Source organism: Pleurodeles waltl, chromosome 9, assembly GCF_031143425.1.
Source record: "Pleurodeles waltl isolate 20211129_DDA chromosome 9, aPleWal1.hap1.20221129, whole genome shotgun sequence".
NCBI lineage: Eukaryota > Metazoa > Chordata > Amphibia > Caudata > Salamandridae > Pleurodeles > Pleurodeles waltl.
Window position 1 is genome coordinate 766,710,995 of NC_090448.1, and position 26,758 is coordinate 766,737,752.

The window sequence follows — 26,758 nt, forward strand, 5'->3', positions numbered from 1 at the left end:
CCAAGTGTAAGTGTTTCACGTCTATAATATATGATATTTATACTACGCTCTCTCAAATGTATAATGCTAGAGCACATGTTCATGAATTTTTAGAGTCCTTGATGACTAAAATACAAAAGAGGGTTTTGGAGATATGAATTTTTAAAGCATTTAAAAACTTTAATATCAAGCACAAACGAGCACTGGCAAGTCAAAACTTTGCAAACTTTTGAACATTTTGTAAAAGTTTGTTACACTGAGTTCGATGACTCTGACCCGAGTTGGGAGACCAAATCTGACAGGAGAGAGATCTTGGAGTCTAGAAAAAAACTCTGGACAGTTACGTGGCCACCAGAGCGACTCTTTAGCAAAATCCATACTTTAAAGGGCTACTGCCATTTAATTCTATGGAGTGGTCCTGATGCTGAAAGATGTATGCCTCAGAATGCTTAAAGGAAGCTCCAGATTCTGTGCGGTCCATGGGGATGAAGTCCAATCGAGTCCTTGATCCACAGGTAGTTTGGCGCGAATACAGCCACGGATCTTGGGGTCCTAGGAGGTCCTTGTGCAGGGGTCAAAGGGCTGCAGATGCAGACCTTCCGTTCTTGCAATACAGAGGTTCCTGTCCAAACCGTTAGTGGCTTAACCCGGTCGCAATTAGCACCCTCTGATCCAGCAGACTCGGGTGCAAATTTTGGCTATTTCCAAATTATCTGTCAAAGTGCACAGTGTCTGGTATCCAAAAAATAGCTGCAGTGGCTACCAGTAGTGCGATTGGGCTCCTCCAGCTTCAATGTCCCCATTGCCATTCTGGGAGACCAGCCAAATGACTCTTGAAGCCTCTTGCAGGAAAGTACCATCTTTCTTGGCATATTACCCCGATTTTTACCTGTATGTCAGTATGTTTTTGCCTGTCTCACTGGGATCCTGCTGGTCAGGACCCCAGTGCTCATAGTTTGTGGCCTAATGTGTGTGTTGTCAGTAGTGTTTAACTGTGTCACCGAGGCTCTGCTAACCAGAACCTCAGTGCTTATGCTCTCTCTGTTTCCAAATTAGTCACTATAGGCTAGTGACTTCATTTACCAATTCCAATTGGCACACTGGACCCTCCTTATACGTCCCTAGTATATGGTACCTAGGTACCCAGGGCATTGGGTTCCAGGAGATCCTTCTGGACTGCAGAATTTCTTTTGCCACCCGTAAGGAGCTCAGACAAACCATTTCACAGGACTGCCACTGCAGCCTGTGTGAAAAAGTGCACACACTACTTCACAGCCATTTTCACTGCACTTAAGTAACTTATCAGTCACCTACATGTCTAACCTTCATTTACTGAAGGCTAAGTGCAAAGTTACTAAGTGTGAGGGCACCCTTGACATTACAAGCGTGCACTACCTATAGGTCAATACCTATATGTAGCTTCACAATGATGATTCTGAATATGGCCATGTAAGGTGTCTAAGATAATGGAATTATCCCCACCATTCCAAATCTGGTATTCGGGAGCCAATTCCATGCATTTTGAGGGCTCCACCATGGGCCAGACAGCTACAGCTGCTGCCACCTCACAGACAGGGCTCTGCCCTCCTGGGGTCTGAGCAGCTCAGTCCCAGGAAGGCAGAACAAAGCATTTACTTTGGGAGGAGGGTGTTACACCCTCTCCCTTTGGAAATAGGTGTTACAGGCTTGGGAGGGGTAGCCTCCCAGAGCCTCTGGAAATGCTGTGAAGGGCACAGATGGTGCCCTCCTTGCATAAGCCAGTCTACATTAGGTCAGGGACCCCAGTCCCTGCTCCGGCGCGAAACTGGACAAAGGAAAGGGAAATGACCACTCCACTGTCCATCACCACCCCAGGATTGGTGCCCAGAGATCCTCCAGCATGTTCCAGGCACCAGCCTTCTTGTTTTCCAAGGCGTGGGGACACTCTGGAGGCCTCTAAGTGGCCAGTGCCAGCAGGTGATGTCAGAGATTCCCCCTGATAGGCGCATACTTGGTTAGGTAGCCAGTACCCCTCTCAGGGCTAATTTAGGGTCTCTCCTGTGGCCTCCTCTTCAGACTCTGCTGGCCAGTTTCCATCAGGAACCCTATGCAACTATTGCTTTATCCTCTGACCTCGGATCAACCGCAGACTGCTCCGGGAATCGCTGTAACTGCATCACAGTATCCAGAAGGGCTACTTTTCCCTGTCTTCGCACTGCACTAGAAGGACCGAAGAAATCTCCAGTGGAGTGACAGAGTCACTTCCCTGCTCCAGCAGGCACCTTCTAAGACATCGATCAGTTCTCTTGGACTCCTCTCCTGGCAACAAGCGTGCTCTTTGGAACACAGGTGGTGGACCCCTTCGATGCAGACTGTCCTAAGGTCCTGCTGTCCGAATTTGGAGGAGGTAAGAGCTTGACTTCCCCGTTTGCAACAGTACCCCTGTGCACTGCGTCATCTTCACCTCCTGAGGTCTCTGTGCACTATTTGCAAGAAACCTTCATGCACAGCCTGGCACAGGTCCCCAGCACTCTATCCTGTGACGCTCAACTCGCTGAGTTGTTCTCCAGTGGCTTGGGACCTCCTTTTGTAGTGCTGCAGCAACTGCAATTTGCACCTTCTTTGTCTCAGTGTCCTGGGACCTCTGTGGGTGCTGCCTGGTCATCTGTGGGTTCCCTCCAGTGTTGGGAGCCCCCTCTGCCTCCTCAGTCCGAGTTGAGGCCCAGGGCCGTCGTGGGTCCAGGCAGCGCCATTTTGATGCAATCCGCGACATTGCTTGAGCCAGGGCTTGTTGGACGAATCTAGTGCTGCAACTTGCCTGCATCCAACATCTCCACCGAGGACATTTTTTTCATCACGCAGAAACCCGCAGCCCTCTTCTAGGTAAGCAGGGGCTCCTGTTCTTCCTGGAATCTTCTGCAACTTCTATACTTGGTCTCCTCTCTGTACAGGTCTTCAGGTCCAGGAATCCACCATTTGTTGCTTGCAGTCTTGCTTGGTTCTTGCAATAACTCTAATCACGACTTGCAGTGTGCCCTAAGGAAACTTGCAGTACTTTACTCCTACCTTCCTGGGCTTTGGGTGGGGTATTTTACTCACATTTGTGGTTTTCTTACTTTCCCAGCGATTCTCTACACACTACACTTGTCTAGCAGGGAATTCGTGATTTGAATTCCACTTTCTTAGTATATGGTTTGTGTTGCCCCTAGACCTATTTCTTCCTATTGCATTCTATGGTATTTTCTATCGTTTGCACTATCCTATGACTATTTACTTACCTTATTTTGGTGTCTAGTGTATATATTGTGTATAATACTTACCTCCAGAAGGGGAGTTTTGCCTCTAAGTTATTTTTGGCCCTGTGTAACTAAAATAAAGTACTTTTGTTTTTGGTAACACTGAGGGGGGTCATTATGAACCCTGGCGGTCAGCCATAATATGGTGGTAAGTACTGCCAACAAGCTGGTGGTACTTACCGCCATATTATGACATTGGCGGGTTGGCTCAAGCCAACCCGTCAAGGTACCACTCAGACCGCCACGGTGGAAACAGCCATCGGGCTGGAGATAGCCATCTCCAGCCTGGCGGCCATCACCATTCCTACTGCAGGATTATGACCTCGCCTACCGCCATGGTTTTCATGGCTTCCTTACCACCATGAAAACCATGGCAGTAGGCACTATCAGTGACAGGGAATTCCTTCCCTGTCACTGATAAGGGTCTCCCCCCTCCCACTCTAGTTACCCCCCACCCCACCTCTTCAAAGCCCCCTCCCCCACCCCCTTACATTCACGCCCCCCTTGACACACACATACACACACCCTTTTTTCACAAACATCCATGCATGCATACATCCACTCACACACACCCACACATACTTTCAAAAATAATGTCACACATTCAGTCACAAAACACAACATCCACGCACTCACACCTCCATACATGCACACTTGCATCCAACACACAACACACACCTGCATCCACACACATACAAACATACACACCCACCCACTCACACACACACAACACTCCCCCCCTCGCCTGTCAGAGGCCCGATTTAACTGTGTTCAGGGGGTCCTCCGGCAGAAGACGGGACGGGGGGCTGCTGCCACCAGCAGCGTCCACCAGCAGAACACTGCCAGGCCGTATTATGGGTCATAATACAGCTGTTGGCGATCTACTGGCGTGGTGCTGCTGGTGGCAGCAGCGCCACCTTACCGCCATCCGCCGGCATGGCCACAGCCAGATTTCCGCCATCCTCGCATTGGAAATCCGGCTGTGGTCATAATACGGCAGATGGCTGGTAGCCACGGCGATGGTCTTTTGGAGGCGGTCGCCGCGGCGGTAGCCGGTTTTTACCACCATTGTCAAAATGAGGGCCTGAGTATTGTCTTTTATTGTGTAGAACTACTGTGTAACTATAGTGGTATTGCAGGAGCTTTGCATTTCTCCTATTTCAGCCTAAGCTGCTCTGGTACAGCTACCTCTATCAGCCTGCACTGCTAGAACACTACTACATGTCACTAATAAGGGATAACTGGACCTAGTATAAGGTGTAAGTATCCAAGGTACCCACTACAAACCAGGCCAGCCTCCTACACCTCTGCTTCAGACTGGTGCAGGGAATTAACTTTTCCCTGGGCCAGGCATGCAGAACAGGGTCCAAACTCTACTAGTCTAAAGTGCAGCAGGTGCACTTGCTCTGACGCCGCAGCCTCTCTTTGTGCGCTTCCAATGGGTGCAGACTGGTCTTCTTCTCGTCCTTGATTCAAATTCATTGAGTACGAAAGTCTTGGTTGCCTATTATATCCTAGTAGGGTACCCCAAGGGAACAACGCGGTAATGAGCAAATGGGCTTGTAGGTCCCCACCTGCCTGGCGACAGACTTCTAAGTGATGTGTGGGATCTGACCATCCTCTGCAGCCCATCCTGTTGGTGGTGGACACACATCCAGTGTGGAAACAGCCTTTATTCTCAGCCAGGGAGATATTAACATGTCCCCTCAGGCGGGCAGAACCCTGTCTCAGTCCCTGTGCCTCTCTGAAGCCACTTGACTAGCTGGGTCAAAGATTGGCAATTTCCGTATAAATGGCCAGCATTTAAAGTGGACATAGATATCAACTGCACCATTGAGTCACATTTGATGCCACTTTAATTAGATACTTTACATGACAGAGTTAGGTAGCCTCTATCAGAATTTATGTGTAGTGGTGTGCCAACTCTGCAATTACCTTATAAGGCTACTTAACTGTCCTCAACAAAGACTGACATTTTAGGGCTTTGCTGCATAGAAATATCAGAAAATGCATGGCTGGCTTAACAATATACAGCTCCTTGCCACAGGGCTACATAGGCCTCCCTTAGAGGAGACTTACACATATAGTTAAGGGACTTGAGGGACCTTGACATTAGTAGCAATGGCAAACATGGGTGTGCAGTCTGCACTGGCATCTGAAAGTAGTGTTTTCACTTTGACACACACAGAGTGGTACAACTAGTGCCACAGCTCTTGTGTGGACAGCCAGCCTTACATGCCCTTGGTACCTGGGTCCCATATACTAGGGACTTGTAAGTAAGTCAGCACAAGCCAATTGAAGGTATCTAATTAAACATATACTTTGGAAAAGGGAAAGAACACTGACATGGAAATCTGGACAGCAGGCCTCAGTGCACTCTCAAAGTAAAAAAACAGCTGCTAGTAGTCCAAAATGGGACAAAACATTGGAGGAAACCTGCAAAAAGCCTGTTTTTCTCCACCAACAAACATGGGTTGTATCCCAGTTACTTTTTTAGTTAATTTTAGTAAAGAGTTTGAGGTTGCTATATTTTGTAAGCTAACCAAACAGGTTAGTTGGATGCATTACATCAAATAAATTCAGAGTCCCTGTACAATTACAAGGATGCGGAGCCAATAGAAATTGAATGGTGTGCAGTCAGACTGCCCTGGAGTATTTTTGGAAAACCAGCCTTTTCTAATGTATGTGTTCATTCATTCTGTGCCATTCCAGGCTCTGTACTACCCCAAACTAATCTATTGATATGGTGTTTAACTTATCAAAGAAGATTTTTCGTATATTCGTGGAAATAAATGGAAAAAGATATAATGAATAGAATAGTCATCTGGATATGATTGACTTTCCCGAGTGCTATCAGGAGTTTCTGGTTATACTCCAACAAATGCTTAATCTGAAATTATTTCAAATGGTAGTTCAAGGAGAAGCAATCTTCTAGATTTTTTGTAATGATAACTCCTAAATATTTCACCTTTTCCATTAATACTTTCCACGTGTCTTCATTTTTAGTATTCCAAGATAAAATCTCGAATTACTTTGTAGCCTGAATTAACCACATTTTTCTAAGAGGGCCAAAACTTACTATACTGAATCAGAATCACAGCCAAACAAACAAAGAATAATATACTGTGACTTTATGATTTCTTTTATCAAGCAAGAATTCTTACAGGTTTTGTAAAAGCCATAACTGCCAAATGTTCTTTAAGAGGTTGAAGAAAGGGGTGGCAGGTTATCAAAAATGATTGGCTAATGGTCCAATTTAAGTTAATGTGAGTTTAAGGTATTTGATGTAAAGCCCTATGTCTGCAATAAAGTGGTTAGGATAGCCATAATGCTTCATACCATCCCACAGGTGGTGCCAGAGGACATGTTCAAAAGCTTTTTAATGTATTTACTCGAATATGACCAAGAAGAATGACTTAGTTGTAGTGATGTCCATATAGGCTCTCTATTCTTAATATTAATGCAGCATAGAAAGAGCCGCAGTTGATGTTCGTGAGTCGGTTCTTTTAAAGAATCTTATAGAGAGTTGGTTAATAATTAGGAACACATTTTATGGTCATTATTTACCAATGATATTGAGTAGCTAGAGGAACAATTTGTTGGATCTGACTAAGGTTTACAACAAAAATAAGAGCTTCTTGCCAATAGCTAGGATAAGCATCCGACTGAAAACATTTCTGATATGCAGAAGATAGAATCTCAGGCATTTGATCTTGAAGCATCATCCAGAATTTCACTGGAAGCATCAAGGCCAGCAGTTTTCACATTCTTGAACTTTTTAATTGTAACGATAACTTCCATTTTAATATTAAAATGTAATTTCTTTGTATCAATGTCTGTTGATGGTCAAATGAATTGGATCCGATCAAAAAAGGCATTGACTCTTAGCTTATCAGCCTTGTTTCTGAATACAGTGGAGAATAGAATGTTTCAGAAACCTTTGTCATCAGAAGCAAGGTATAATAATCTGTGTGTTTTTTATAAATATGACTGGCCTGGTCTATAGCCCTTTAACTATAGTTTGCAAAGTAAGCACCTTTCCACTCTTTTTGTTAAACTCATTTAATTTTTTCTTGATGCAACATGATGATTTTAAAGACCAGTTCTTGAAATGGGCTTGATTGTATTGTAAGATTAATTCTTTGCACCTCAGGAACCCTCTCATTGTCTAGCATTGTTTGGTGGTATATACTCTTATTTATTAGTTATTATTTTATGGCTCATTCTTGTTCTTTCTTCCTGATTGAAAATTACATCACAAAAGTCTTGAGTAGGGCTTGTACACAAAATATATGGGCATAACCTACATGAAAGGAAAGAAATTATTGTTTTCTTTTTAATATAAATCTCATATTCTTAATCTTGGGGACTTTTTCAGTTAAATGATCATTATGTTTACCACCATAAAGACCTAGGCTGCTAAACTCTACCTAATGGGCTAAAAGTAGAATTCCAGGCTCCCTTGATACCAATGGATGAGGTCATGGCAGTTAACTCCAGTTCTAATGGCTTTATAGGCAGGGTCTCTGAAATTGTGTGGCACAGATGGACCAAAGTATATGGCAGGGTTGACTACATTGTCCAGCAAGAAAAGGCAAATTTTGCAGCACAAAGTGACACATTTTGTTTTAGTATTTCTTCAATATTTTGTCATTTTTACACATGTTGACGCTATCTGGGAAATGGTTTCACCTCACTGATACTAGACCAAAATACACTAGCAAACAACTGGAAGGTGACCAGTCAAACTTGGAGAAGTACCTTCACTGTGCAGCGACATGTGTCACTTCATTTTTAGTAACTTTTGATCCCTTTGAGCTTCTAGCTTTTTTGGGGTAAAATCTACAAAATGTGTAGTAGATGATGGAATATTTGGCAAATGGAGCAAAACCACATTTAAGCAGAAAACACTGCAGCTGCAGAATCACATAATTCCAGAGACCAAGACTATAGGGTGGGGAGCAAAAGCATTAACATTTTTTACGCTATTTATGTACTGTTTAGGGTTCGCGCCAACATTTGGGTGCTAACCCTGAACAGAAAATAGGGGCCCATTGTAGCCAATGGTGTGCACCTTTTAACGCTGGCTCGGAGCAGGTGTCAAAAGTAGCCACAGAAAATTATGCAGTGGAATCTCTTAGATTTCACTGTGCCGTTTTTTTTCAGTCCTCCGAACAGGGGAATGCCCCCATTGCATACATTACACATGGCACATGCATAAAGTGGCGCAAAGGGTTACAAAGTGGCGCAATGCATGCATTGTGCCACTTTGTGAATATGGCACAGTGATTTATGAAGCCTAATGCCACATTAGTGTCAAAAAAGGTTCTTAAGTGGTGCCCGTGCTTCTTAATTCTGGGCCTAAATTGCTTATTATCCATTTAATAATTGAACTCAAGATACCCATGCCTTGTTCATTAGGAGGACGTTTCCCATGTTTTACCCTTTTTTCCCCTTTTGATCCCTCAGTGAACACCCTAGTCCCTTGCTACAACACCACCTCCCTTCAGGCCTCGGCCACATCTTGACACTGGGGATCCCCAAGGAAATCTAGAGACTCCTAACTACCTATGGGTCACTGGCGGCATATAACCAGCAAAGGAAACAACACATTCATCAAGAAACTGGGGTGCTGAATTTGTCAAAGATTCTCACCTTTTGGCAATTGCGGTTGCAAAATGGCATTCCATTTCTTCTAATTTATTAGAGAAATGCATATTTCTGTGCCTTACATAAATATTCTCTGGTGTCTCACCAGAGAATAAAATCTTTAATTTTCCATCTAAGGGTAAACTAAATTGCAATGGGGTTGTAAATAGACTTCATGCTTCAGGGCCTTAAATTTGGAAATTATTGATGCAGTTGCACCCCCTCAAAGATCCGGCTGTATCAAAGTAGAATGATTAGTATGCATAAACGGTTTCTGAGAAAAGCAAAAATAACTTTTTCCGCATATTGCAGGTGAGGATGTTCACTAGAAGTTGGTGTAGCTTGTTTGGGTCTTTAAGTGATTAAGGGGCAGTTATGTAAGGGTGAATTTAATTTCGTTGTCCAATTTCTTTGTATCTTAAGCTTCACCCTGAGGCCATTCATCTAATATATACAAGCAATATTTTGAAACTTCAAAGATCGAGATTCATGAAAAAATCAGGGTAGTTTATTTTCTGCATTGACGTGTGGTAGCAGAGGCAATTTGTAGGTGGGAGACGTCTAAAATAAATGTATTTGGGGTTTAAAAATCGATACTCCTGCCTTAATAGGGTCTATTGGCATGTATGAAACCTGGCTCACTGACACAGTAAAGGAACCAGACTCCTGCAGGATGTCCTAATGGCAAAATATACTTTGTGCTTTCTTTTCTTTCCTGTGCGGAGCACGGACAGCAGTAAGCGCTACAGCAGGCAAAGCGTGTGACAAAGTGATTGTGCACTGGGCTGCAGCAGGTCACTGGCAGTACATAGTCCATGTCAGGTGAGACCATTTCCGAGCTCATGCAAGCTTCTCAATAGCAGATCATCATTCAGAAATCGGGTTTTTGCTAGTAGGAATTGGAAGGCGGGAGGTTAGTCTTGACATTGGTAGTATCCCCTTGAATCGAGGGGATTAATAGTTTGGAAGACACTGCCATCACGGACGAGACGTTTCCACCTGAATGATCACGGGGGACATGGGCATCACTTGGAGAGCTTTACAATCTGGTTGTAGACGGTGATTTGCTCCTACAAAAACGATATTTAGGGGCATATTTAAGAAACGTGGCGCTACACCCAGTGCAGCGCCACTTTTCTTGCACCCCTTAACGCCCTCCTGACGCCACCATGTGTGCTCCGTATTTAAAATACGGCGCACCATGGCGATAGTTACGGGACTAGGGTCAGAATTTTTTTAAGAACTGGAAAAAATTACACAAATAAATCTGTTAGATTTCTTTGCACCATTTCCCCCCAAACGGGGGAATGCCCCCTTTGCCTACATTATGCCTTGCGCAGGCATTATGTAGGTCAAAGTTACACAGTGGTGCAATGCATGCATTGCGCCACTTTTTTAATATGGCACAGCATTTTTGGCCTTCTATTCCCACATTATGGCCAAAAAATGAAGCTAATGTGACGTTCGAATTGCTCTAGGGGCTCTAAAATATGCCCACTTGTATGTTCAATTTAGTTTGTAGGAAAAGCCTCAAAGTTCAAGGGGCCACACTCCTTGTATAGTCCTGAGGAGGCCAGAAGTTAATTGGCCGAAACGCTTTGACTTTTTTCAATAAGGAGTCCACAAACAAGTGGACTAGGACTTTTGATGTGAAGAAGATCAGCCTAATCACACTGGATGTGAAACATCTGGACACTAGGCATTTGGTTTATTGGACTACCTTTAGACGGATAAAATGATAAAGAAAACAGTTAGGCTGTCTGATGATCTGAGTATATGTGAGGAGTGTGTTTTGTTATATATTATTCGTATAATCATGTAAAACGTTACCCTAAAAAATGAATGAGAAAGACTGACTGCATTGTAGAAGTGGATTTATATCATTGGTAAAAGGGATAAAATATATGGGTTAAAAGAATAATCAACGTCAAATAATAATTGAGTTATTATTGCCAACGTAAAACTTTAGCATTTATCCCTCATTAGTCATTGTTGTATCTCTCTTTGAATCAGGGGGGTTGGCATGTATGCTTATAGGAGCATCACATAGGATTTTAATTTAAGATAGAGTCAATTTGAGGTTCTTTTAAAACATCAATAATTCTTCTAATATGTTTTCTTCGTAAAATAAATCTCACGGGTTAAGTACTGATAATACAGGAGCAGAAGGGAAGAGGAGATCAAAAACAATTTCAGAATTATTCCATGCAGGTTAATCCCAAAAATGAATTTTGTAATTATTTTATTTTTGTTTGTGGAAATCTTTTGTCGCTGAATCATTTTTATGAGAATGTTTGTTGAAGTGGCATATTTTTACCCCGTTACAAAGAGGCTCAGTTTCTCTACACAACTGCGTTTGTGTCTTTGTACTTAGTGTGAACTGTAATCATAAATCTATCTTTTGATTCAGCATCTGTTTGTGTATATATTTTAAGAACTATTGCTCATTAACTATTATTGTACGTGTAACCCAGGGTGCATCGTGAGCCTTCCACCACCCTACCCCCTTTTGCAACTTGAGCTGGAGTTGGATATCCATGGCACTGCTCTTTAAATTATTAAAATATTCTTTACAGCACCATAGAATTAGACCAGACACTGATCCCAAGCATAAACAACACTGCAAAAAGACACCATATGATGTAGCTGTTGGTTGGGACACAAATGAAACAAGGAAGCTTAGAAGGAAGTGAAGGAAGGAGGGATGGGAAAAAGGTAAGGGTGGGTGGAGGGAGAAAATTATGTAGAGGATGATGAAAAACATGGATGGAGAGAATGCGTAGAATGCTGGATGGGTGGATGGGTGGATGCAAGGGGCAATGCAGAAAAGGATGAATGGGTAAATGAAAGATGAGAGGATGAATGACGAATGATTGAGAGACTCAAGAAATGATGGATGAACAAACAAAGGAAGAATGAATTGATGGATGGGTTGAGGAAGGATACATTGAGGGGTAGAAGGAAGGATGGCTAGAAGAACGGATGGATGACCAACTTCAGTTAGTATTGAGGTGTATAACGCAGCATTTAGACACATTGTTTTCGGAAGTCCCTTGTAGGTGCAACCATTCAAATACCGGGCTAGCTCACCTCCTTTACTCATTTAGAACCATTCAGGATATGGTTCAAATGTGGGTGGGATGTTTATTTTTCCAGCTACTCCCTTGGTGAACCTCTAGTGGTTTTGTGGTTTTGCAGGTCCATTTGTAACATTTTTTACTATGCTTGGCTGTTCCATTCAAAAGGCCGGGAAACAAAAGTAAACCTAAAAAATACAAATTCCCATGCTAAACAAGCATTTACAAACTTGAAATATGCAACTCTGGCTGTTCTTGACAAATATCACATACAACATCATACCTACAGATTATGGGCCTCATTACGGCCCTGGCGGTCGGCAGTACACCAGCGGTAACACCGCCAATAGGATGGCGGTGTACTAGCAGTGTATTATGACCGTGACACATTAGCCACAGCCATACTGCCGGTCCCTCCAACTGACCGCCAGGCTTCCGCCAGGCGGTCATAATCCCCAGGGCAGCGGTGTCCATGGCTGGCGGTAAGGGGCACTCGGGGTGCCCCTGGGGGCCCCTGCACTGCCCATGCACTTGGCATGGGCAGTGCAGGGGTCCCCAGGCACAGCCCCATCACGCATTTCACTGCCCGAATTTCAGGCAGTGAAATGAGCGACGGGTGCTGCTGCACCCGCTGCACATCAACATTGCCTCCGGCTCTATTATGTGCCGGCTGCAATGTTGATGTGACTTTTCCGCTGGGCCAGCGGGAAAGTCATAATAGGGAGACACATATACCGCCAGCACTGGCGGTATAGTGGTGCTGGCGGCTTCGGCAGTCTTTCAGTAAGACCGCCGAAGTCGTAATGAGGGCCTATGTGTTTCACCAAGTGGAACATAGGCGCTTTAGTTATGATTAATCAAAAGGTCTCTGTAAATCCAAACAATGTTTGCATCTTAATGTTTGCATAGCTGCCTCAAGTGAAACATGTCACATTAGTTGCCAATAACATAATGATTATGACAACCCAAGTACGTTTCCATCCATACCCAACAATTGGTAATCTAAGAGACGTTAATTTGCTTGTTAATGAAAACAACAATCACATGGCTCCTAGTTTTTGGGTGTTATGGAACAATAAGGATTCCAACAATGGGTCAGTGGTGATGTGCTAGGTCTGAAGTTTGCCTTCTTTCCTGGAGCTGTTCGGAATTGAAGCTACTCACCATTAATTTCACTGTTAAATATTTATTTAAGTAATCAGGTTGTGGCTATGGGTAAATTAGGATATCTTCCCAGCAATTATGTTGAGACAAACTCGCAAGAGGCTGTGAAGGAGCAAGGCGCATATTTAACAGATCTGGATGTTTTAGAGGTAAATGATAGTATCACAAGTCTATATAGTGTCTTATAGGAGACCTTCCAGAAATAAGCTCTGGTGGTGGTCTCAAAGTACCTCAAGTAACAAACCTTGTTTACTATAAAGCGCTCTAACACTTTTGGGTAATATCCACGCTACGTGAAAATACATAATTAAATAATCAACTAAAAGCAAAGAAACTAAGAATTAGACAAACCAAAAGACATGTTCTTTGCACTTTAGTCATGGTTTTTCTACATGTCTCTTTCTTGCTCCTTTTTCTGTCATTCTGCCTCTTGTTCTAGGTCTAAGTCAGATGATGAAAAATAAGCATTGATGCCCACAAATTGGTACTGGTACACAACGCTGAAAACACTGACTGGCCCAAATCAAGCACTGAGTAGGATGGGAACACTTGTACCGTATTTGAACCAGTGAACACGCCGGTTCTTAATAAGTAAACTGACAAGGGGACGCGTATAGGTCAATGAACCTTTTGACTCGTTTAAAATGATCTTTCCATAGATCCAGTATACAAAACAATAATCAATACACAACAATCAATAATCATTAGTCAGATCAAAAATCAGTAATCAACTGAGTCAGTAATTGTCACACACCATTACTTTTCAGCCATGAATAACCACACCTTTGGAAAAAGTTTAGTAATTGTATTTCCCTCATATTAACAATGCTAAAGTCATGTAGATTAGTGTCAAAATCAATTCAAAATGCATATGAAAACAGTATTAATTTGCCAAAAGACACTAGAAATACGATCTAATCAAAGCTTGAATCACTACACATTCCAAAGATTCAGTGCAAATCATTAATAAAGTCATATTTAATATTTCAATATGATCCATAAAGTTCAGCAAAATAGTCTGTCAGTCATTTGACTCTATAATCTGTCAGTCGTCAAGTAGAAAAACCTCATCAAACCCAGATTAGCATCAGCATGTGGGGCTTCATGCAAAACAATTTAGAATGTGTATTTAGAAAACATCTAGCTAAGGAAAACTAGCTAGAACAACGCAGTTGGTACCTAGAAAAAAAAGGCACAAAAATGCAATTCAGTCATATTGTCATTTCTACCTATCCACGGTATGGATCAGCAATCAGAATCAGTCTTTGTCCTTGGGTCATCAATCGATCAGCAACACATCACTCTCTCAATCACAGAGTATGAGCCCAATGACAGAATCTTGAATCACTTCTTCTTCTTAATATCGCATCACTAAACCGAATAAGGTCTGCTCTCTAGTCTGGTCTTTGTTGTTGTTATAGCAAAGTCACCCAAACTATCTCCCAATTTCCAAATGGTCAATTAATCGTATGTTAATACTCTATCCAATGATTTAACTGGCCTAAATCTATGAATTCTAATATTTCTTCTTTCTCATAATGTTGATTGGTTCGTCTTACGCATCTGGCTCCCCAGGTATCAACTTTGTTGCATCTTCCTCTGCAGTCAGTGTCTTCATTGTTCGCATCCTGGGAAAGTACATCTAGCACACATTACATGCCGTATGATACATTTTAAGAATACTGTCTCCTGTTAGTTGGTTCTCATCGAAAGCTTCTGCTAAGCATTTTATTAAAACAATGAGCATTTCATAGCTAGTTCACTCTGTCAGTATTTTTCTATTAAAGGCTAAAAAATACAGCTTCTGCATGAGGCCTGGCAAAACTAGGCCAAGACACTCGCTAAATTAAGGCCTACAATTAATAAGCAGGAACATAGTTTATAACTCTCAACATGACATATTACTACGTTAATCTAATACATTTTCAATATTTCATAAGTTTTAGTCATTTACTTAATACATTTCGTGAACACTGGTGGACATTCTTCAAGGTAACAATTTCAAACGTTCACATTATTTTTCCACATAATTCATTTGCTACATAATTCATTATTCAAAACACATAAACATTCATTAGTAATTTCTAATCAGGACATCTGCGTCAGCAAACCCAATGTCATTTTTTTAGCCTATGGTCTAAAATGTTTACAAGGATACAATGATCGTGACCACCAGAAAAACATATATAAATTCACTGCAGCTGTCACTGACCATGCTTCTTCTGGTGCAAGAAGTGATTCAAGAAGTTGTGCCTTGACCAGACAGCAAAAAAACACAATGAAATTAGAACAGAATTAGCCGAAAAACAAAAAATTGTTTAAAGGGAATAGACCCAGGGAAGTTGACTGACCAAGAAAATCTCACTTTAAATTTGGCCAACAAGTCATTCAGTTAGTCAGCACTCTCTGCTTAGAAGGTGTCCCTGCATCTTTGCATGTTGGAGCCATGGACCATGGCGGCACAATTGCATTGGCTATATCAGTGTCATGAAAATGTAATCTACCCCTCTCTTCTCTTTTCATATGGAAGGAGGCGGGCTGTGGTGATCATCCAAGACACAATGGAACACACACAAAGTTGACCGAGTCCTTTTGTGTCCAGGGTGGAGGGACCCTGTCAAGTTATTGAAAATCTTCCAGCTGCGATCTAGTCGTGTGCAGCAGGTTCGTGCCAGTTGTACTTCCATCTTCCGTTTCTGGGGCCCTCGCCACACAGCGCCTAGTAGCCACTTTTGCCTTTTCATTTTTTATACGTGTATCTTAAAAGGCAAAAAAAAGCAAAACATGAAGGTTGAGTATAGCAACAGTCTTAGGGATAGTCGAATGTCAGGACATGGATGCCAGACCGTCCTGTTGCCAGGGCAGTTAGACAAGAGAATTGCACCTCACAAACACGCTTTTGACAGACAAGTGAGAGAGCAAAGAGAGGACAACTTCTCTTTCATTTAATGTTAATTTTTGACATCTGTTTTTTTGGGGAGGGTGGGTTAATCTCCGAGTATTTCTTTTAGAGTATCTGATTTTCTTTTTGTGCCCTAAAGCCGAGACAAACCATTTAGAGATGGTAGGGAAGAATGTCTTACAGGGTGGGTGAAAAGTTCATTCAGCAGGCGGGCGACGAGCAAGGCTGGAAACCATAAAGTCAAGAAAAAGACACTAAATAACTGGCATTCAAGGCAGCAATTTATGAGGCAGCCGCCATTGTTCCGCTCTTCCTAAAGCAGCAGGGATGGCGGGAAGCCGTGGCAGGGGATCCCCCAGACATATGTTTCCTGACAGAGTTGCGGTCCTCGTGAAATAGGGAGTGCTAGGTTGGGGCACATCCGAGAGGAGGGACCTCCCTGCAGCCAAGACGCTCAGGCTGGACTATTGACAGCTCTGAGGTCGGTGGGTATGCACTGAACAGGGAAAAGATGACCACTGTACTGACAAATCCTGCTTGTTAACAACTCTATCTATGCACCGCAGACCTCGCCCTTCACCGCTCATATCTTCCTACTGTGGACCGAGAACCCAAATCAGCCTTACCCGGTACCTCAGTCGTGCCTTGCAGCATAACAGGGTCTTCAAGTTACTGGAAATCATAAGTAGTTCTGCCAGGGATCCTCGTTCGTGCCTCGCAGAACCCAGCACACAGCTACTGCAGAATGTAAAGTGCAGGGGGGCCCTACGGCCTGGGCCTCGCACTTTTATTTAAATCCTTCGGTATGCAACCTGGGTTTACTCACGTGCGGGCTTGGTGGCACTCTGCACGCAAACATTTCACTAAAATGCCAGGGGTACCGAACTTATATCACAAGCCCTTTCGCATACACATATATTCACACTTACACTATCTCTCATATAAACACACTCACCCGCAAACACACGACATACATTTAAAAAAACTTTTTTTTAATTACCTCAGCTGCCAGGGACTATAAAAACATGACAGAATACAAAGAGAGCGCAGCCCAAATGCTCTCGTCACTGACTTTGCCACCTCTGAGGCCAGGGGTCGCAAAGGCAGTGCCAGGGGAGGCAATAGGAAAACCTGGCGACCCCTAAATGACGACCGTGTCTACACGGTCAACCAAATACTGCTATCTATGCATCTCCGTTCTGTCCTACTTAATAGCACGTTTTCTGGTGCTGGAAACCAGACTCAGAAAACATCTATCCTGAAGTACAGTGGCTTAGCTACTCCAGTATCAAAGAGCTCTGCCAATGCACCTTGTCCTTGACCCGTAACAGGAACAGATAGATTACATTTTGTAAAAATTATTAGTCAGAATCACTCCCTTCAATGTATCTATGTTGTGTTGCGTTAATCTGTTGGTATTTGTACAACATACATTCTGGCGCTAGGATGGCATTGCAGCATTTTCGGTAGCCAAGAGTTACTTTCCAAACAGCTCTGTGCTTTCACTGGTAAGGTGAATTGCATATCAAAAAGGTTAAATGCAGAAAAGCAGATTTAAAAAAAAGTTGAGCCAAAAATCAAAGGTAAAAATTGTGGAGCTAACGTGTATATCTAAGGCATGTACAAAAGGTATAAGAAAAAATGTAAACGTTTTACTACAACATTTCTGAATGGCACTTTGGCATACATTAATGCTCAGCTAACCATCAAATGTTACTCGTTTCTGTGTGCATGTACCCTAACCTTAGCATTTTCCCACTACACCAAGTAGTCTCTGTCACACAGGTGGTTAGGGGACACTCTCCACAAGGCTCCTCGCCACTGTCTTCATACAGCATCCCTTACACCTTCTACTACTGTAAATCTAGGACTCTCCAATCTCTAAACCTAACCTAAACTCCACTAATCATTCACACCAAACCATTATCTTTTATCTTGTCTTGTATATTATCTTCCTCTCACTCTAACCAACATATTTCTTCACAACTTGCATTAACGTTTTTGTATATTTGTCTTTTTTGTAGTTTAATGTTCTACATTTTATGTGCACTTTTTTCCTACTGCATCTTTCTACTTTTATTTGTGTACTGCAAACCTAAAGTGATCTTTTAGTGTTCTGAAACGGAATGTTCCTATGTTAGATGAATCTGCTTTCTTTAGTGAGTTATGGATAAACGCTGTTGGTGTTTGATGTAATTAAAGCTTTAAAAGGCACATCGGATCGGCATTATTTTGCAGTATTGACACTGGTGACTTGTGAGTCCATACAATCCTTAATCACATTTAAAAGTCAACAGTCAAAGTATTTATGACTGGAGACAGATTAGTTATAAAAGTCCTCTTTCAAGACGCATAAAAAACTCATAAGGGTTCTACATGAGAGCCATAAAAACAGTAACAAACTCAGTTAAACCTAGTGCTTTCTTTTGTGCTATGGGTTGCAGGTGGGTAGCAAATCATTTATTTTTGGGGACCTGGAGATGAGTTTTATTAGCAGTGTTTGAACCAGAGCAAGAGATAGGCTGAACAGAGCTCTACCCTATTTTGAATCTCAAGCAGGAATAATAATTGTGTTTGGTGGTCTCTTCTGTCAAAGGTGGGTGGGGCATTCCACCAGATAAACTTGGCAGTTTTCTAGAACAGCGTTTCTTGGTTCACTGGCGTTGCAGCTACAAAGAAGTTGAGCAACAATGTGTTTGGAAGAGTATTGCCTGAGGCAGAAAAAACTCTAAGTCCAGCTGTTAATTCTGCAAAATTGGTCAAGGCTGCGGACAGATGGTTGAAGGTAAGCGTGCACCAGCATTTTATATTTAAGGACCAAAAATTATTTTTCATTATCAGACTTTCAACCAGAGCAACAAAGGGAAAGACAGAAAAGGGAGAAAAAAGGGACAAAGGAAAAATACAAATAGACAAACTGTGACAAAGGGAGAATGAAGGGATGAAAAAGAACATTCAAAGTGAAATAAAGTGACTGGGGCTGGTGGGCGAAAGATGCATGATGTGGAACCAAGACTAAGAGACACTATATAGTTAAGTATTCTTTTATACAGGCTCAAGAATCAGATAGCAGAGTTATATCTCATGTTACAAAGTTTTCTGGTTCATGCTATGGACAGAAGAGTGACACCTCAAGTAGCACATATCTCACGAGCTGAGGTCTCAGACGCCAACCACTCCTTTAAGTTACACAGATTATCCATGCTTCAAACAACAGAGATAGCCATCAAGTCATTTAGATATGACAGGCTAAGGCAACAGAACTGCCCCCTGATTTCACAGTTCTCCACATCAAAGAGGTGTTGGAAATAAAAATGTTAACAGGTAGCTTATGATATTAAAGTGATGGTGTCTCGTGTACACTTTTTATTACTACCAAAGTGAAATTCACATTTTCACCATTTGAGCTAATTTAAGTGCCATTTTATGGCAATCTCAGGATCATGAAGATACGCTAACCCACTCTACTCTACACCACTCCATACCACTCTATGCCACTCAACTCTGAGCCACTCTACGCCACTCTACTCTATGTCACTAAACTTCACGCCACTTTACTCCACACCATTCTATATCACTCTACTCCATGCCACTCTATTCCACAACACTCTACTCAATGCCATTCTACTCTATGCCACTCTACTTTACACCGCTCCATGCCTCTCCACTTTATGCCACTCCACACTATGCCACTCTACCCTACCCACTCCATTCCACTCTAAGTAGCTCAACGTCACTACATGCCACTCTACACTCCTCTACTCCACACCAGGCAACTCTCTGTCATTCTTTTCCATTCTATGCTACACCACACAACTCTACACCACTCTACTCCAGTTTACGCCACTCCACATCTCTCTACGTGACTCCACTTAATGCCAAACTACTCTGACACTCTGCCTCACTATATGTCACTCCACTCCACTCAACACAATATCACTTCAACCATTCCACCCCACACCACTCTATTCTACACCATTTTGTTCTACCCCGCTCTACACCACTCCTTTCCACTCTAAGCCAATTTATTCTATGACATTCTAGTCTTCTTCACTCTATTCTACACCACTCCACCCCACTTCATGTCACTCTACTTTATGCCACTCTATACCACTCTACACCATTCTAATCTACCCCACTTTACTCTATGGCACTCTACTCTACGGCATTCTACTCTATGCGACAGCACTCTATACAATATACTGTACATGACTCTACTTTATGCCACTGTATTCTACGCCACTCTGCTCTCTACCACTATACTCTACCCCACTCTATTCTATGCCTCTCCACTCCACACCACTCCACAACACTTTACGCTATTCAACTTTATGCCACTCCAGTCTACGTCACTCCACTTTACACCACTCCACTCTACGCCACTCCACTCCACACAATGCTACTCTATGCCACTCTACTATACGATACTCTACTCTTCAGAACTCCACTCTTCACCACTCCGCTCTACTGCACTCTACGCCACTCCACTCTTTGCCACTCAACTCTATGGAACTCTACGCTACACCACTCCATTCCACTATACACCACTCTATGCCGCTCTACTCCACACAACTCTACTCTAAGCCATTCTGTGCCAAACTACTCTACATCACTCCACTTTACACCACTCCACTTTATGCCACTTTACTCTATGCCCCTCCACTGTATGCCACTCTACTCTACAACACTCTACACCACTCCAGTCTATGACACTCTACTCTGCCCCACTCTATCCTACTCTACTCTATTTATTCTACTCTACTGTACACCACTATCTGCCTCTCCAGGCTATGGCACACTAATCTGCAACCCTCTAATCTACACCACGCCACACCACTCCAATCTATTCCACTCTGCACCACTTTACTCTCTGCCACTCTATTCAATGCTACTCTACTCTATGCTGCTCTACAGTACACCACTTCACACCATGCCACTCTACCTCACTCCACATTTTGCCAGTCCACTCTATGCCAGTCAACTCTATGCCACTCTGCACCACTCTACACCCTCCAGTCCATGCCACTATACTCTACATCACTTTACTCTACACCACTCTACTGTATACCACTGCAGTCTCTGCCACTCTACACTACTACAGCCTATGTCACTCTGCTCTGCACCACTGTATGGATTCATAAGGAACTCTTATGAAAGCTAGGGTAACAGGTAAGTAATTTGTCCTTTCATTTTCCAGTCATTTTTGGTAAGCTTTGTCTAATATGATATTCGTATATACTCATGAAAGGGACATTTCCACAAAAATGTAACAGTTTAAAGTATTCAGAGTGAATGTCTCTTTTCTCTGTCCATATGGAATCATAAATAGGCTCATGGCATGCAGCACACTGTATTTAGGTCTCATCAGCCAGATAACCTTTAGCTGTGCTCAGACAAAAATCTTTTGTGGACCATATGAAAAACTTACAGTGGGCCCAGAAACCATCATTGCTTATCATTAGTTGGCGTTTCACTCATTTGCTTTCTTGCTTATTCAATTTCTTGCCTTCCTCTTCATGTGTCCCTCCCCTGGACCATAGTCTCCTCACCATCTTTTAGATGGGCCGACTTGTTTTTTTCCACTACTCCCATTCAGGGACATTCTTTCTTCTTTTTCTTTTAGATTTCCCTGCAGTGAATTTCTCTCCCTGGTGTGCTACCTCCATCCCTAAACAGTCCTCTATCTGATCCCTGTAACATGCTGTTCCTTCATCTCTCTCTGTCTTTCCAGTTTGTCCAGTGCATTCCTCACCTCACCCTGGCTCGTCCCCTACACACTGCCCGTTGCCTCCCCCATTCCCCTTTTCTTAGTCACCAAACACTTACGGTGGATATTTTGCTTTAAAGTTTTATTTTTTTGTTTGAGAGCCTGGCTGCTGTCATTTCCCTGCCTTGCTGCTCCGCACTACGAAAAGTGGTTTCATGAGACTAAAGGAAGGGTGTATTCTTTTATATTTAATGATAAAGTTAAGGTTGCATCACAGAAGGTGGAATATGAGAACTGGCATAAGTGATCAGAAGGAAAATGGCAAATTACTTATAATCACAAGCGATTACTTGTACAATTCCTTTTTAGGTCAAGCCTGCAACAGCACATGCACTCACTTATGAGTTGTATTGATTACAGCAAAGGGCTTGGAACCCGCCCATTGCTTACCATTTGTGGGCTTCATTGTAACTTATCTTGCCTGCCTGATAATTGGCTAGCACATGCCAAGCATCACTTCCTTTTCTTTCTGTGTAGTATGGCCCAACTTAATTAGTGCCCATATGATGCTGGCACTGTGATTGAGGTACCATTTCTTCTTCCCCCACCTCACTCCACATGTGCGTGGTGCTTCTTTCCCCTCTCACCCACTACTTCTCTGTGTTGCTTCTCCTCGTCTGATGCTCTCTCCCTTGCAACCCCATTGGTTTGCTTTCCCTGTATCCGCTTTTCCTGCTGTACTTGACTGCTGCTCACTCCCCCGCATTTTCCTCATGTTATTCCCCCCCTTCGATGTCTATTGTTGTTGCTTCTCCCTACGCCTCACTCGTGTGTTTTAAAAACAAACATATTGCACATAAGGCTACTGTGCAACATGGCTTAACAAAAAAAATAGAACTATGACGCAGTAAATGCTGGCCGCATCAGAGTTCTTTTTTTCTCTCAACTTTGAGCCATGTTTCACAGTAGGTAGAGCTGCTTTGCAACCTGTTTAAAAAAATGGACAAAACCAATAGATCCCGCATTGACAAGACCTATAGGCTTTGCCATTGCTTGTTGATTGTTATGTAACTGCCATTTGTACACTCTACAACTGGGAAATCATCCCCCTAAGACATTATAAACGTGCTGAGCATAGTCAGCTTGAGGGTACCCTCTCCCTCTTACTCTTGTTTATCTTTCTCTATATTTTTAAATTAATTTGTGTTAAATGACTGGGAGGACTGCATTTGTTCTGCAGAGAATGGGGAAAACCCATATCTTAGCTCATGTTAGTTTACTTGGCCTTGAAGCATATAATGTTCCTCCAAATGTTTATGTGGGCTTAGCGCATATAGGTGTGAGGTCTGTCATTATGACTCTGTTACTCTTCAGCTGTTACTAAGCGCTGGCCATTAAATTCTGATATGTACTTCAAAAGCTGTCATCGTACATAACAGTATTGCAATAAAAATCACATAGAAAAATGTCGACAGAGCAAACACCGAAATTTATACAGGAGGAAAAAAGGAGCATGCTGAAAGGACCTAAAGCCGCCATTTTGTGCCTATTATCTTGAAAACTTTTGTGATTGGCAAGTATTTAGCACACTTGACAATTTAGTTCGGATTTTATTGAATGTGCTAAATAAGATTTGCAGCATTTACCAGCAACATCCCATCATCCTAAACCTCACCTTACTACTATGATCTCCAAATTAACACTTCTGGATTCTTCCTTCTTCTATCCCTCCATTGTTCTATTCAATCTAAGTAACAGACTCACATGTCCACAGCTCAAATTAACTCATATTTCCCTATACTAATACCCATACTATGGTCATATTTCCCTATACTAATCCATCACTAATCTTTTTGGGGTCCAGAGTAGCATGCTACTCACTGACAAGTGCTTTGATGTCTTGTCTAAGGTAGCAAGCGCTATATAAAATTCACTCTACTTTATGCACTATATGTCACTCCATACTATATCACTCTATGCCACTCTACTCTATACCAATCTATTTTACATCACTCATCTCGGTACCACTTTACTCTACACTACTCTACGAACTCCACACCACTCCACTCTAACCAACAACTCTACACCACTCCACTGTATGACATATTCCACTTTGTGCCATTCCACTACACAACAGTCAACTCCTTTCCACTCCAAACAAAGCCACTCTAAGGCACTCTGTGCCATCCACTGTACTCTACTCTACTCCCCTCCACTCCACACCACTCCAATTTGTGCCACTCCTCTCTATGTCACTGTACTGTACGCTACACCACTCCACACAATGCCACTCTCCGGCACTCCATGCTAGCTACTCTATACCTCTCCACTCTGTGACACTATACTTTATACCACTTCACTCTCCACCACTTCACTCTATGCAATTCTATTCTGTGCCACTTTTGCCACTCCAGTCTATGCCACTCTACCCTTCAACACTCTACTGTACTCTGTGCCCTCTACTGTACACTCTATGCCACTCCAGTCTATGCCACTTAAATCTATGCCCCTCAACTATACACCACTCTACTCTGTGCCAGTCTAGACTATGCCACGCTAATGTATGCCACTCCATTGTACACCACTGCATTCTACACTACTGTAAGCCACTCCACTCCACTATATGCCAATCCACTCTATGCCACTCCACTTTATGCTACTCCACTCTATGCCACTCTACACCACTCTATGACCTCTTTTCTATGCCACTGTACACTATGCCACTATATGCCACTTTACTCTACACCTCTCCAGTCTATGCCACTCTACCCTGTCCCTATAACCTATGCCATGCCACTCTATGTCACTTCAGTCTACTCTAGCCATTCTATTCTACATCACCTCTATGCCAATGTACTGTATGTCACTCTACTGCATGCCACTTCACTCTATGAAAATCCAACCCATGCAACTCTCCTCCACTCTATGCCACTTTATTCCACTCCAGTCCATACCACTCTATGCTACTCCACTCTATGCCAATCTCCTCTAAGTCACTCCTTTCTATGCCACTTAATGCCTCACCACTTACATTAAGCCATGCTGAACAGCAGCCATACTGCTGTAAAACTTGGTTAAATTACATTGGCAAAGTCAATAAATCTTGCATAGGTGAGACCAAGGAAACATAACTATAAATCCTTTCCAGAAGGTGTGGACTCTGTAATTATTGCTGTCACCTAAAATATGAACCACAATTCTGTGCCTGACACAGCATGCCACTTGACCAGTGGTTGAGTTCCTCTATCTGTGTTTTCTGCTAGCAGATCCAAATACATTGCATTGTATTACACTGCAGCATTTACAAATAGCGCTTGCTACCTCTATGTGGTGTGCTGAACTGCTTGCCTACATGAGTAGCATGCTACACTATACAGGTTGTGTGGTTGGAAGGATGTTGTGTGTGTTTTGATGCTAATTGGGAAGTGTTTCCATGCTATGCGTGATGACCATCAGGGTGTGGTTATCATGTTATGGGACGCAGCACATAGCAGTGTGCTGGATGATTAAGTTTAAGAGATAGATGCAAAGTTTTATAGCTTTCAGTTTGCTGTTAGCTTGGAACAGCTCTGTGGGTCTCCTTGTGGTATTTCACATGATATAGTCCGCTTAGCTGGTTACTGCACTGGATAGTCCAATCTGAGATTTTATGTATAGTTGTGGTCCTGAGTTGGTATAGTTGGATGGAAAGAGAAGTGGAGAGATCTGTATGGATGTCATTTTTGATTTCAGCCCCTATCTGAAGGTCTATGTGAGATGTAAGGAACCGGTCAGATTGTATGGATATTTGGGACCTGCATCTTACAACAATGAATGAAACCACCTAAAATAAGTCAGACCTTCTCACTTTACCAGTGCTTGTTAGTACTGATTTTTATTCAGTATAAGTCATATCAATAACCCTCTCATTCTTCAGTTCACCTCACCTTCCTCTTTAGTCTCTCTCTCTTTCTGTTAGACTTATGCCTTTTTTCTCCACTCATTTCTGTTTCTGAAGTCCCATGATCTGCACCTCTTCTACTTCATACACCCTACTCACACAAACTTCCATGCATTTACTTTTTTTTGCTCAATCTATATTTCAAAAGCTGTGCATTTTCTTTACACACTTTAAGATAGATTCATAATTACAGTTGACACATATGGGCTATACAAGCCTCATCTGTTGCATAGGAAACATAAATAGAAGCTCATCTGGGATAATTAAATACAGGCACATACACCATGAAGTATAATGTGTGAATAGTAAAAGTGGCTGCATAAATGACTTGGCTCAACTTAATAGTTCTTTGCACACACTGTCAAAAAAGAGATCAGTGTATTTACTTGAAAGGTTAAAGACATAAATATAGTGACCAGTAGAAACCAGTTTCTTATGGATGTCACCTTTGACCAACATTCTGTGGTGGCTGATGCTTCTGATGCTGCTAGTTCTGGGAGAAGACATGTTTCAATGCAGATGCGGATGTTGGAGGGCTCTCAGCACTTTGCTGCATATTCTTTTCCTTGATTCGCTGTGTTTGTCCCTCAGGTTTAGGCTCCTGTCAAAGAGTCAAATGAAGATCTCAACACTATTCTTCCTTTTTCAGCAAGGTCTGCCTTGGAGTCATGCTTTTCACATCAACAGATATTTTGCCCATGCACAGCAACATCAGTGCAAGAAGTTCCCTTCAGGGCAAGGCATCTACCCAATTGGCCTTCTACCAAAACAAGCATTGGCAAACCCAAAAGGTCTTGCCTGTACAAGAGCAATTGGCTTTACCAATTGTTTAGCAATGTTGTACCCCAGCTTGGCTGCTGTTCAGCATGTCTAAAAGTTAGTGGGGTAAAGCAGAGTGGATTGGAGAGTCGTAAATTGGGGTAGAGTGGTATGGAGTGGTGTAAAGTGGCGTGGAGTGGCATAGAGTGGTGTAGAGTAAAGTTGAGTGGCCTGGAGTGGAGGAAAGTGGAGTGTCATGGAGTGGCATAAAATATAGTGGTATAGAGTGTTGTTGTTGAGTGTTGT

General features: G+C 42.5%; 1 long non-coding RNA gene across 1 annotated transcript in view; it reads right to left on the bottom strand.

The window, feature by feature from the left end:
• The window catches only part of LOC138258713 (uncharacterized), a 71,170-nt gene extending 44,888 nt beyond the window's left edge, over positions 1-26,282 (bottom strand). Inside the window, exon 1 of the long non-coding RNA XR_011198520.1 lies at positions 26,140-26,282. This is a non-coding gene — a long non-coding RNA (uncharacterized lncRNA). The remainder of the gene's footprint in view (positions 1-26,139) is intronic.
• Between the last annotated feature and the right edge of the window lie 476 nt (positions 26,283-26,758).